General features: G+C 46.0%; 1 long non-coding RNA gene across 1 annotated transcript; it reads left to right on the top strand.

The window, feature by feature from the left end:
* The first annotated feature begins 145 nt into the window (after positions 1 to 145).
* LOC114029548 lies at positions 146 to 3,472 on the top strand. Its single transcript, XR_003567505.1, has 2 exons — positions 146 to 244; positions 2,231 to 3,472. It is a non-coding gene; the product is annotated as an uncharacterized LOC114029548 (long non-coding RNA).
* Positions 3,473 to 10,668: the final 7,196 nt, after the last annotated feature.

Raw genomic sequence — 10,668 nt, forward strand, 5'->3', positions numbered from 1 at the left:
TTTTGAGGGGGAGGGGGAGTAGGTGGGAGTGAATGAGGGTGGGAGAGTCCTAGGGAGGGAAGAAAGGGTGGGATTGGGAGCCGGGCTGAGGAGAGAGCTCCCCTGCAGGTACTCGGGTAGGAGCGATGCTGGCTGCCTTTATGAACTGTGCGTGAAACTGCTGTCAGAGAATGATGATGTGCTGGCCGAATACAGGAGCGACACGGTGGCGTTGCCTGCGGGCCAACACTCAGGCTGGAGTGAGGTGACTAACGCAACGTGACGATTCAGGGCAAGCCTGGGCTTAGTTAGACAAGGGCATGGAGCAGAGGGGACTGGGAGTGGGCTGGGGGCTTCTCCCTACTTGGGGAGGTTGGGGGAAGGCCTGTCTGGCAGGACCTTGGACTGAGCCTATGAAAAGAGGTCAGCTCTGGGGCTAGGAACCTAAGGAGAGGTGGCAGACAGCTGATACAAAGTTTAGGTCCCTCATGGAGCTTACAGTCTATGGCTGTGTGATGGTGGGTACAACAAAAATCATTAACTGAGAAACATAGAGTAAGTAGGAAAGAAATGAAATAATTTAATTCCGAGGGGTCTGTACGCCATACGTCCACCCTCTTGGAAGGAATTGCTGTATGTAACCTGGAGCATAGAAGAGAAGGCTTGCATGGAGCAGGACTGTTGCCTCAAAGGATTTGAGGGGCAGTTGCCTGGAAGCGGAAGGGGCTCGTTCTCACCCCTGGGACCAAGCAGAATGTAGAATAGTGAGGAGAAATCGTAGAGGTTTAATGTAAAGGGAAAATTTCCCCACAGCTAGAGTTGTTCAAGAGGGTGATGGGGTCTCTCACCTTTAAGTCGAAGTTAAGTGATTCCTTAGCAAGAATGTTGTAAAGGGGATTTTTAGTCATGCAGAGCTTAGACTAGATGGTCTTTGAGGTTCCTTCCCACTTGACATTAGGGCTTGAACCCTGGGTAGCAAATGGATGGAGATGGGGACAGGGCCAAAGCAGTAGGGAGGAGACTAGAGCCCCGAGGACAGGGACTCAGAAACCAGTTCTGTTCTCTCCCTGAAATCTGAGAAGTAGGTATATATCTGTCTCCTAGGACAGATAGAGGAAGGGCTGGGCCAACTCAGAACCGGAATGGGTCAACGGTAGGGGTAGGGGCTGGGGGGGATAAGAAGGGAAGAAGCTTCACGGACTGAGAGCTGTTTCCTACCTTCAGGGCTAGAAAAGGCAAAAAGGTTGAAGTAGGCTGGTCTGGGAACAACAGAGCTTGAGACAGGTAGTTCTTTACTTGGACTGGAAAGGTTCCAAACCAGATCCATAGCGCCCTAGTTCTGTAGCTGGTATCTGTTGCTAACCAGGTCCCAAGTATGTAAAGCTCTGACTAAGGGAGGACAAAGCTCAAAGACTGGATTTGGGAAGCACTGGGGGATAGAGACAATCTCCATGCTCAGTGAATTCATTCTCTAACTCAGTGCAGAATCACAGGATCATAGACAGAGTTGGAAGGGACCACAGAGGTTATCTACTTCAGGTCCCTGAGTTTGCCATTAACTGTAGTCCTGAGAGGTTATCATCCCAGGTCCCACAGGTAATAAATAAGTGGAGCTGGGATATAACTGAGTTCCTCTGATCCTGCACTCATTGCAGGGGAAGAAAATTTAGGGACTCTTTTTCTTCCCCAGCAAAGTGTTAGAAGGTCGTTTCAAACTGAGGCTATGGAAAATAAGGGAGGGGTGTGTGTGTGTGTGTGTGTGTGTGTGTGTGTGTGTGTGTATGTGATGGGGAAGGTTGTTGAAGAAGGGTCTTAAATATACTGTAAAAGATGGGATTCATTGAGAGAGATTAAAGTAAATGTGGCAGAAATGAGCCCCGAGGGGAGTGGGAGCCACCGAGCAGGTTTGCTGGGATGAATACGTGAACAAATATTTATTAAAGTACTTATGAGTTCAGAGCACTGTGCTAGGTGTTGGGGGTGGTGGTGGAGGTGATACAAAGAAGAGAAGATATGGATGGCCCTTATCGTCATGGAGGTTATGGTCTAGTGGTGGTGAGTAAGCTGAAAACATGGATAGCTGTAATGTAGAAGTCCCTGTTGGGAAGGAAAAGGAAGGGAGGGGGCTTTGAAAGCTTTGGTTTTATTGTTGTCTCCTTTGTTGCAGTGGGTGCCGCTGAGAGCCAGGAAGGGTGTGTGTGTGTGTGTGTGTGTGTGTGTATGTGTATGACCCTGCTTTCCATCTCCCCAGATCTCTCACACCTTCACAAATTATGGGCCAGGAGTTCGATTTATCCACTTTGAGCATGGAGGCCAGGACACAGTCTACTGGAAGGGTTGGTTTGGTGTCCGGGTAACCAACAGCAGTGTGATGGTGGAACCCTAACCTGATCCAGGCCTTCCACCCCTCGGTCTAGGAGCCGTCTCAGCTGTGGGTCTTGCTCCGTAGGCTGGAGAAGGGCTCAGTTCTATAGTTCTTACCCTTCCCTCAGCCCTCGACTCTTGGGGAAACCTGGAGGGGGGGTTGGGCTGGAAGCTAGGCTTTGCCTAGCTCTACACTCTGCACTGTCTGATTTCTGTCTTTCTTCCTTGGGTGTCCCTCTCATTCTTCTTATACCCTGCTCTCATGGGAACTCCTAAAGGGTGAGGGAAGAGTGCTCATTAGCATATACCTGTATATTATTTGCATGTCTGCCCAACCATTTTTCCTTCTGATCAAAGTTTCCCAGTATGAATTAGATCAGAATGCCTGAAAAAAAAAAAAAGGCTTCATTGGGCCCCAACCCTTCCAGTTTCTAGAACTGGGATCAGTCCAGGCTCTGTTGTGCCTTGGGCCTCATGTGAGGGCCTGGGAGCTGGGGCTAGTCTCAGCAGCCATTGCCTGGTCTGGCCAGAGAACAAGGGCTGGGATTGTGAAGGCTGGAGGAGATAAGGAGAAAGAGAGTTGGGAACCTGGAGCCTGGCTGATACTTGAGCATTCTGGTGGTAGGAACCAGAGAAACCACGGGAAGTCTTTGTCTGGCCCAACCCGTTCCTTCAGCCCTCTTGGAATGCCTCCCCCCCCCCCCCCCCGTGGGTGGGGTGGGGAGAAGGAGACACTTGGTCTAGCTCCTACATCTTTGCATAAATCGGGGCTGAAACACCATCCCATCTCTCCCCAGCACTATCTATATAAACTAAGCTCCCATTCACTCTGCAGTTGCACCTTTGACCACGGTGGCCCATGGGGAGGTGGGGCTACTCCCTGGCTAGAAATGTGGTTGCTAACATCCCTGGCTCTATTGGTCAAGCGTCTTTTCCTCCAAAGGATGGTCTCAACCCTTTAATAGCCAATGCTGGCTAGTTTCCTTCTTCTATGGAGTTGGGGGCAGATTCCTAGTCCATAAGCTATCTGACTTTTCTGCCACCCACCTTGGTTAAGGCTGAGGGGACCTGAAATGTGCTGAATTGGTGCCTCTGAATGAGGACAACTAATAAAACCACTGTGTCTGCTGCCATTGGGTCCCGGCTCTCTCTGGGGACCTTTGGTGGCTGGGTCAGGCCACTGGCACCATCTGCCAGTAATGAGTTAGATAGAGTCTCTCCCTGAAGTGTCCCTGTGCCCAGATGAGAACAGTTTTCAGAAATGTCTCAGATTGAGGGTGACAAGCTACCGAGGATCATTGGATTTGGAGCAGGAAAGGACCTTAGAAGCCATTTTGTCCAACCCTCTCGTTTTACAGATGAGGAAAGCAGGTTGAGAGGAGTGAAGTGATTTGCTCATGATATAGTGAAAAAGACAGAGCCAGTCACTCCATTTCTCTTGACCTCACTTTCCTCATCTGCCAAACAAGGGCATTGGATCCGATGAGCTCCAAGGACCCTTCAAGCTCTCCTATCATCTCTGCAGAGGATGTGACTAACAGACAAGAAGGATTGACATTGGAGTTGGAATGAATAGATGAATGAAAAAGCATGTATTAAGTGCTTGCTATTACAAGCACCGTGATTTGGAGTGGGTGACCAGAGTTCTCTCCCCTGGTGACAAAATTACAAAGTAGTATAATTTGGAGAGGACAATGATGAGAGGATAGTTGCTCATAGAATTTTAGAGCAAGAAGGCACCATAGTGGTCATCTACTACAAGTCCGAATTTGTACTAGATTCTTATCCGAAAGAATTCCCACTACAACACACCCACCGAGTGGTCATCTAGCCTGTATTTGAAGGCATCCGGTGAGGTGTAAACCAGTACCTCCCAAATATGTTCACTTTTGGACAGCCCTAAAAAGTTTCCCCTGTTATCAAACCTATTTGTCTCTGCACCATCTACCCGTAACTCCTAATTTTGCCCTTTGAGACCAAATATAATCCCTTTCGCACATGACAAGGCTTCAAACACTTGAAGACAGCTTTCATGTCCCCCGTGAGTCTTCCCTATGTGAAACATCCCCAGTTCCTTCAATGGTTCTCATATGGAATGGACCATATGATGGCTCCTCACCATCTGATTGCCCTCCTGAGGATGCTTTCCAACATCCTTCCTACACTATGGTGCCCAGAAGTGAGCACAGGACTCCACAGGTGGTTGAACCAGAGCTGTGTTTGTGTGGCACACATCCATACTCTGATCTTGACAACAATAACCTGTGAGGCAGGTAGGTAGGGACAAGCTTTATTATTCCCATTTTACAGAAAAGGAAACTGAGCTCCAGGAAGTGAAACGACTGGTCCACAGGCACACATCTAGTAAGAGGCAGAGCCAGGACTAGTTGCAAGGACTTTTGCCTTCTAGTCCTAGGCTCTTTCTACAGCAACATGCTTTGGGTCCCATCCTTCTGGAGTTTGTGACCTAGAGCTGGGGCTTGCCAGGGATGACCCCAGACCAAGGGATTAGCATTGGCAGTCACGTTCTTCTCCACTCAGGGAGACAAAAACAGGAATACTTTGTGATATAAACACCCGGTTACATTTTAATTTCACCAGGTGGTATTGGTTTCACCAGGAACCAAAATGGTTTGCATTTTCTGAGTCCAACTCACCAATGTTGAGACATCTGTGGTTCTATTGATGGAGGTTTGAACCTGGAAACAAGAAACCTGGGTTCAAACCCCACTTCTGATTTTTACTTAGCTTTGTGACAAGTCACCTAAAGTTCAGGTCCTAAGTGTCTTTGAGCCACAGTTTCCTGTCTTTGAAATAGGGGAGAATAGTGCCACACTGCCAACTCCCACAGGATTGGTATGAGGTGAAGATGAGATAACAGGGTGGGCGAGGTGGGGGAATTGCTTTGCAAGCCTTAAAGAGTTCTATATATGGGAGCTATGCTTACTGAAATTTAAACACCATCGCTTAGCATAGGCCTGTACCTGGTCTACCCTTTCCTTCACTGGGCTCCCTTGTCCAATTAGTTTCTCCTAAATCTAGGTCTTCTGACAATGGTCCTGAGACAACAGAACTTGAACTCAGCCTTAGGTGGCGCCATAGTGCACAGAGTGCTGGGCCTGGAGTCAGGAAGACTCATCTTCCTGAGTTCAAATCTGACCTCAGACACTCACTAGCTGTGTGACCCTGGCCAAGTCACTTAACTTTATTTGCATCAGTTTCCTCATCTGTAATCCTAACCCTGATGAGCTGGAGAAGGAAATGGCAAACCACCCCCAGATCTCTTCTAAGACAACACCAAATGGGGTCATGCATGAAGAGTTGGACATGACATAACAATATTTTTGGGTTAGCTAGGTGGCGCAGTGGATAGAATGCCAGGCTAGAGTCAGAGGATTCATCTTCCTAGGTTCAAATCTGGCCTCAGATGCTAGTTGTGTGACGCTGGGCAAGTCACTTAACTTTCTTTGCCTCAGTTTCCTCATGTGTCAAATGAACTGGAGCAGGAAATGGTGAACCACTCCAGTATCTTTGCCAAGAAAACACCAAAAGGGGTTGCAAAGGGTCAGACACAGCTGAACAACAACAAAGTATTTGGAAAGGTATTATGATAGCTAGAAACCATAGTGGTTTAAGATTTACAAAGTGCTTTCATCATAACAGATGGAGGGCAAATATTATAATTCTCAGTTTATAAAAAAAGACTTCAGGAGGTGAAGTAACTTACCCATAGTTAGCAAGCAGCAGAATTGGAATGAAAATTTAGAGAAGTCCTTGGACTCCAAGTCTAGGAAGGAGGGAGGAGATGCATTTCTGAAAAGTTACAGGCAATATTTTTATGTAAACAAATTCTCCATCTCCTGGGGGAACCATATCATTTGATGACACATTTTAAAAATGAAGTTCTCCTAATTCCTGATTTGGTCATTTCTGCAAAACTATTGAAATTAAATCTCCCCCAGACTCAAGTTTCCCCAGAAGTAAAATGATACTCAGATCATATACCTCTAAGAGTTGTAGTGAAGGCTTTGTGCTCCTTCAAATGCTAGGGAAATGTGATTGATCATTATGAATAGATATCTAGGCACAGTAAGATCATTGTATTTCTAGTTAGAGGACCCAAGCTTGAGTCTTGGTTTTACCAGCTACCGTGACCTTGGGTAAGTCACAATCTATGTGACAAGCCTATGCTTCAGTCTCCTTATCTGTAGAAGGCTAATGCCTGTCCCACATACTTCACAGTGTTATTGTGGGGCTCAAAAGAAATGTTTTATGTGAAATTAATAGCTATGTGTCTGCTATTATTATTAGTTAATATTGGGTTTACTCACAATAAGGTTGACCTGTATTGAAGTATCATGAGAAGTTCTCAGGGTGGCCACAAGGTGTCAGTATTGACAAGGGAGTTCCAGAGATTAGGTCCATGTAGGTCAGCTTTCATGGGTCCAGCAAGATCATAGAACCCACACTTAGAAGAGAATTTAGAAGTCATCCAGTACAGTCCTCTTATTTTAAATAAGAGTAAACTGAGGTCCAGAGAGGTTAAACAAAGGGGAATTCTGTGATTTCATAGGTTCACAGACTGTTAACACTGGAAGGTGCCTTAGAAATCATGTGGTCTAAATCCTCCCAGTTTGCAGATGAGAAAACTGAGGCCTGAGGGTCAAGTTTTTCTGGGTTCCTCTGTGGGAGAGGGTAGTGCTGGAAAAGGAGCTAGGATTTGGATTCTTTCCCCTCCCACACTCAAAGTGCTTCCATTCCTGTACTACTGTCTCCCTGCACATTAAGACTGTAGGAGTTAACTATATAACTTTACTGGAGAATCCCCTAGTTTTCTCCACCCAGAAAGCAAGATACCCTTTCCCTGAGTCCTCCTGCCCTAGGATATGAATAAGAGACCTAGTGAAGGCGGTCGCTTCGGATACCCCAGGGAAGAGGCTGCTTTTTGGGTGGCAGTCACCGTTGTCTTGGACTGAACGCTTTCTGGAGTGGAGGAAGCATCTCCTTCTCTGCTCTTTTGGGATTGGGATCCAGAAGGCTGATTTTTTTGGGGGGCGGAGGGGAGGGTTTGGGAACATGATTGTAAAGTGGTACAGGGATGGAGGCTCAGGTTGGAAGATGCTGTGAGGGGGGAGCATGAGCTACAAACCACAATCAGACCATAAGTAAATTCAACCCTTGAGCATCCTAGGGTCTGAGGAAGGATGCAGAGAGAGATACTGTGATGGAATGTTGCTATTTAATTAAATTTAATTCAAAGAGCATTTAGACAGAGTCCCTACTCTGTGCTGTATGTTGGGCCTACCAAGCCAAAATGAAACAATTCTTGCCCTCAAGGAGCTTACCATCCACAAAGAGAGGGGAGGAAAATAAAATAAACACTAATAAGCATATGGAAAATAGCTAGCCAGATCAAGCGTGTATTAAGTACTTACTCTGTGCTAAGGGCTGGGTGTACAAACAAAAGTCACTTTCTTCTGACATTCAAATGAAGTGGGGGGGGATCTATGAAAGGGAGGAAAAGGGGGTCCGATGGTGTCTGTGTGGTGGAAGTGGGATGGGGATTTGAACTCCAGGAAGATGGAGCCCCTCAGAGTCGTATGGGATAAATATAAAGGGAACATTTTTGGCGGGTGGGGGATGGGAGAACTTTAACAATCACAAGCTGAGATGGTCACGAGAACCTGAGGAAGGACGGATCGGGAGAAGCCCTTCTGCTCCTAGACCTTGGATCCAGCGATTCCTGAGGAACAACCCTCTGAGAGCTGGGGAGTCAAGCCACTTGGCTTCCCCCCTCCCGGTGATCCGGGTCCAGTCCATAATCTCTGGAAGTTTGAGCCTCTGCTTTGCCCTCAGGCTGGGACGGGGTCCCTCTAACTTGAAAGACCAAACGGGGAGGCATGGCATGACGGTGGGAACCTTGGATCTCGGTTCAGATCCTGGCTCGGCCTCATTTAGTGGCTGTATGACTTGAGACAAAGCTATGGGACCTTTAAGGGTCCGGCTAGCTATAGAACTCATGGCCCTTTCAGGCCTCATGGAGAGGAGTCACTTACCCTCGGTCAATTTCCTTATCTATAAAAATGAGAGAGGAGGGTAGCTAGGGGATGCAAAAGATAGGTAGATGGTTGGGCCTGGAGTCAGGAAGACTCATCATCCTGAGTTCAAATCCGCCCTCAGACACTAACTGTCTGACCCTGGGCAAGTCACTTAACCCTGTTTGCCTCAGTTTCCTTATATGTAAAATGAGCTGGAGAAGGAAATGACAAACCACTCCAATGTCTCCAGTGTCCAAGAAACCTCAAATGGAGTTATAAACAACTGAAAAAAAAATGACTCAAAACCAACAAAAATTAGAGGATGGAGTTAGACTAGATGACCTTTAAAGACCTTGCCAGCTGTAAGTTCTATGGGGGATGGGCCTAGAGTCAGGAAGATTTGAGTTCAAATCTGGCCTCAGACACTTACTAGCTGTGTGATCCTGGGCAAGTCACTCAACTACCATCCGCCTCACTTTCCTCATCTAAAAATGAGGATAATAATAGCACTTTCCCCTGAAGTTTTTGGGGATAAAATGAAATAATGTTTATAAAGTGCTCTGCAAACCTTAAAGCACTATATAAATACTAATTGTTGGGGGCAGGTAGGTGGTGCAGTGGATAGAGCACCGGCCCTGAAGTCAGGAGGACCTGAGTTCAAATCCAGCCTCAGACCAAACACTTGACACTTGCTTGCTGTGTGACTCTGGGCAAGTCACTTAACCCCAATTGCCTAAAACAAAAATAAAAAACAAAACAAAATAAATACTAATTGTTATTATCATTACCTTGGAGAGGAGTCAGACTCTTCTCTGGGTATCAGTTTCATCCTCTGTAAAAATAAGGAAGTTGCCCTAGATTGCTTACTAATTGATTATTAATCAAAAATATTTCTTATGCATTTGCTATGTGCTATGTACTAGAAAGACAATAAAGAAACAGTCCCTGCCTTTAGGGAGTTTAAATACTGTCAGGGAGACAATATCTATCTATCTATCTATCTATCTATCTATCTGTCTGTCTGTCTGTCTGTCAATCTATCTGTCAGTCTATCTATCTGTCAGTCTATCTATCTATCTGTCCATTCATCCATACACACATATAACACACACATATACACTACATTAATACATAAATATGATAGTTTTTTGGGGAGGAGGCACTAGCAGCTGGGGTGAATCAGGAAAGTCTTCATGTAGAAGGTGATGCTTGAGCTGAGCCTTGAAAGATAGAGGGATTCTAAGAGGAAGAGAGGAGGAAGGAATACATTCTTGGCATAGGGGACAGGCCAGCACCAAGGTTCATAGACTAGAGACGGAGGGTCATGGGGGAGGCACAAACTAAAATGGCAAGACCTGTATTTGGATTCTGGCTCTGTAATTTGTTAGCTGGCTGACTTTAGGCAAGTCACGTCCCCTCTCTGGGCCTCAGTTTCCTTGCCTGTAAAAAAGGGGATTGGGATACACACAAGTACATGCATACACACACACACACACGCACATGCATTCACACACAGTGCATGTATACATACATATATACATACACAGACACACATATACACATATACATGCATGCACATATACACATGCACACATACACACATACATACGTATGACTTGTAGAGGCTTGGTTTCATCTTTCAGTCCTATGAGCCTCTCTCTGCCTTAGAGAGGACATTGTTATCCCTGGCCGCCCCCTGCTGGCTAAAGCGAATATTGCCGAGCAAAGACGATCCAATTTGTATCAACCTTTGAAAAATGATTTAGTATTTTTTCTTCTCCTGCAAATTAAGCCCAATCTTGTCTTGACTCTGCTGTACAGGGAGAATAATGAATACAATTAAGATGTGATCTTGTTCATTCTCTTTGAACAAAAGATATGTAATTGTCAGCAGGGTTATTGTAGCAAGGGAGTTGTGTACAGCAAACCCTGGGGTCTGAGATAGGTTCCCTGGGGGTGTGTGTGTGTGTGTGGGTGTGTGTGGGTGTGTGTGTGTGTGAGACAGTTTTTCTTCTGCACTGTTCTCTCAGGCCCTATAAACAGTCAAGCCAATAAGCATTTATGAAGCACCTACTATGTGCCAGGCACTATGGTTAAGCAGTATGAAAACAAAGAATGCTTCCCCCCTAAAAAAAATATTGTCCCAATTCTCAAGGAGTTCACAGTCTAATGCACCATTGTTAGCTGAAATCTGGGTGGACTGATGATTGATGAAGGGGCCAAATAAATTTTTTTTTTAGGCAATTGGGGTTAAGTGACTTGCCCAGGGTCACACAGCTAGTAAGTG

This window comes from Vombatus ursinus, unplaced genomic scaffold (assembly GCF_900497805.2).
Source record: "Vombatus ursinus unplaced genomic scaffold, bare-nosed wombat genome assembly UNPS02014932.1, whole genome shotgun sequence".
NCBI lineage: Eukaryota > Metazoa > Chordata > Mammalia > Diprotodontia > Vombatidae > Vombatus > Vombatus ursinus.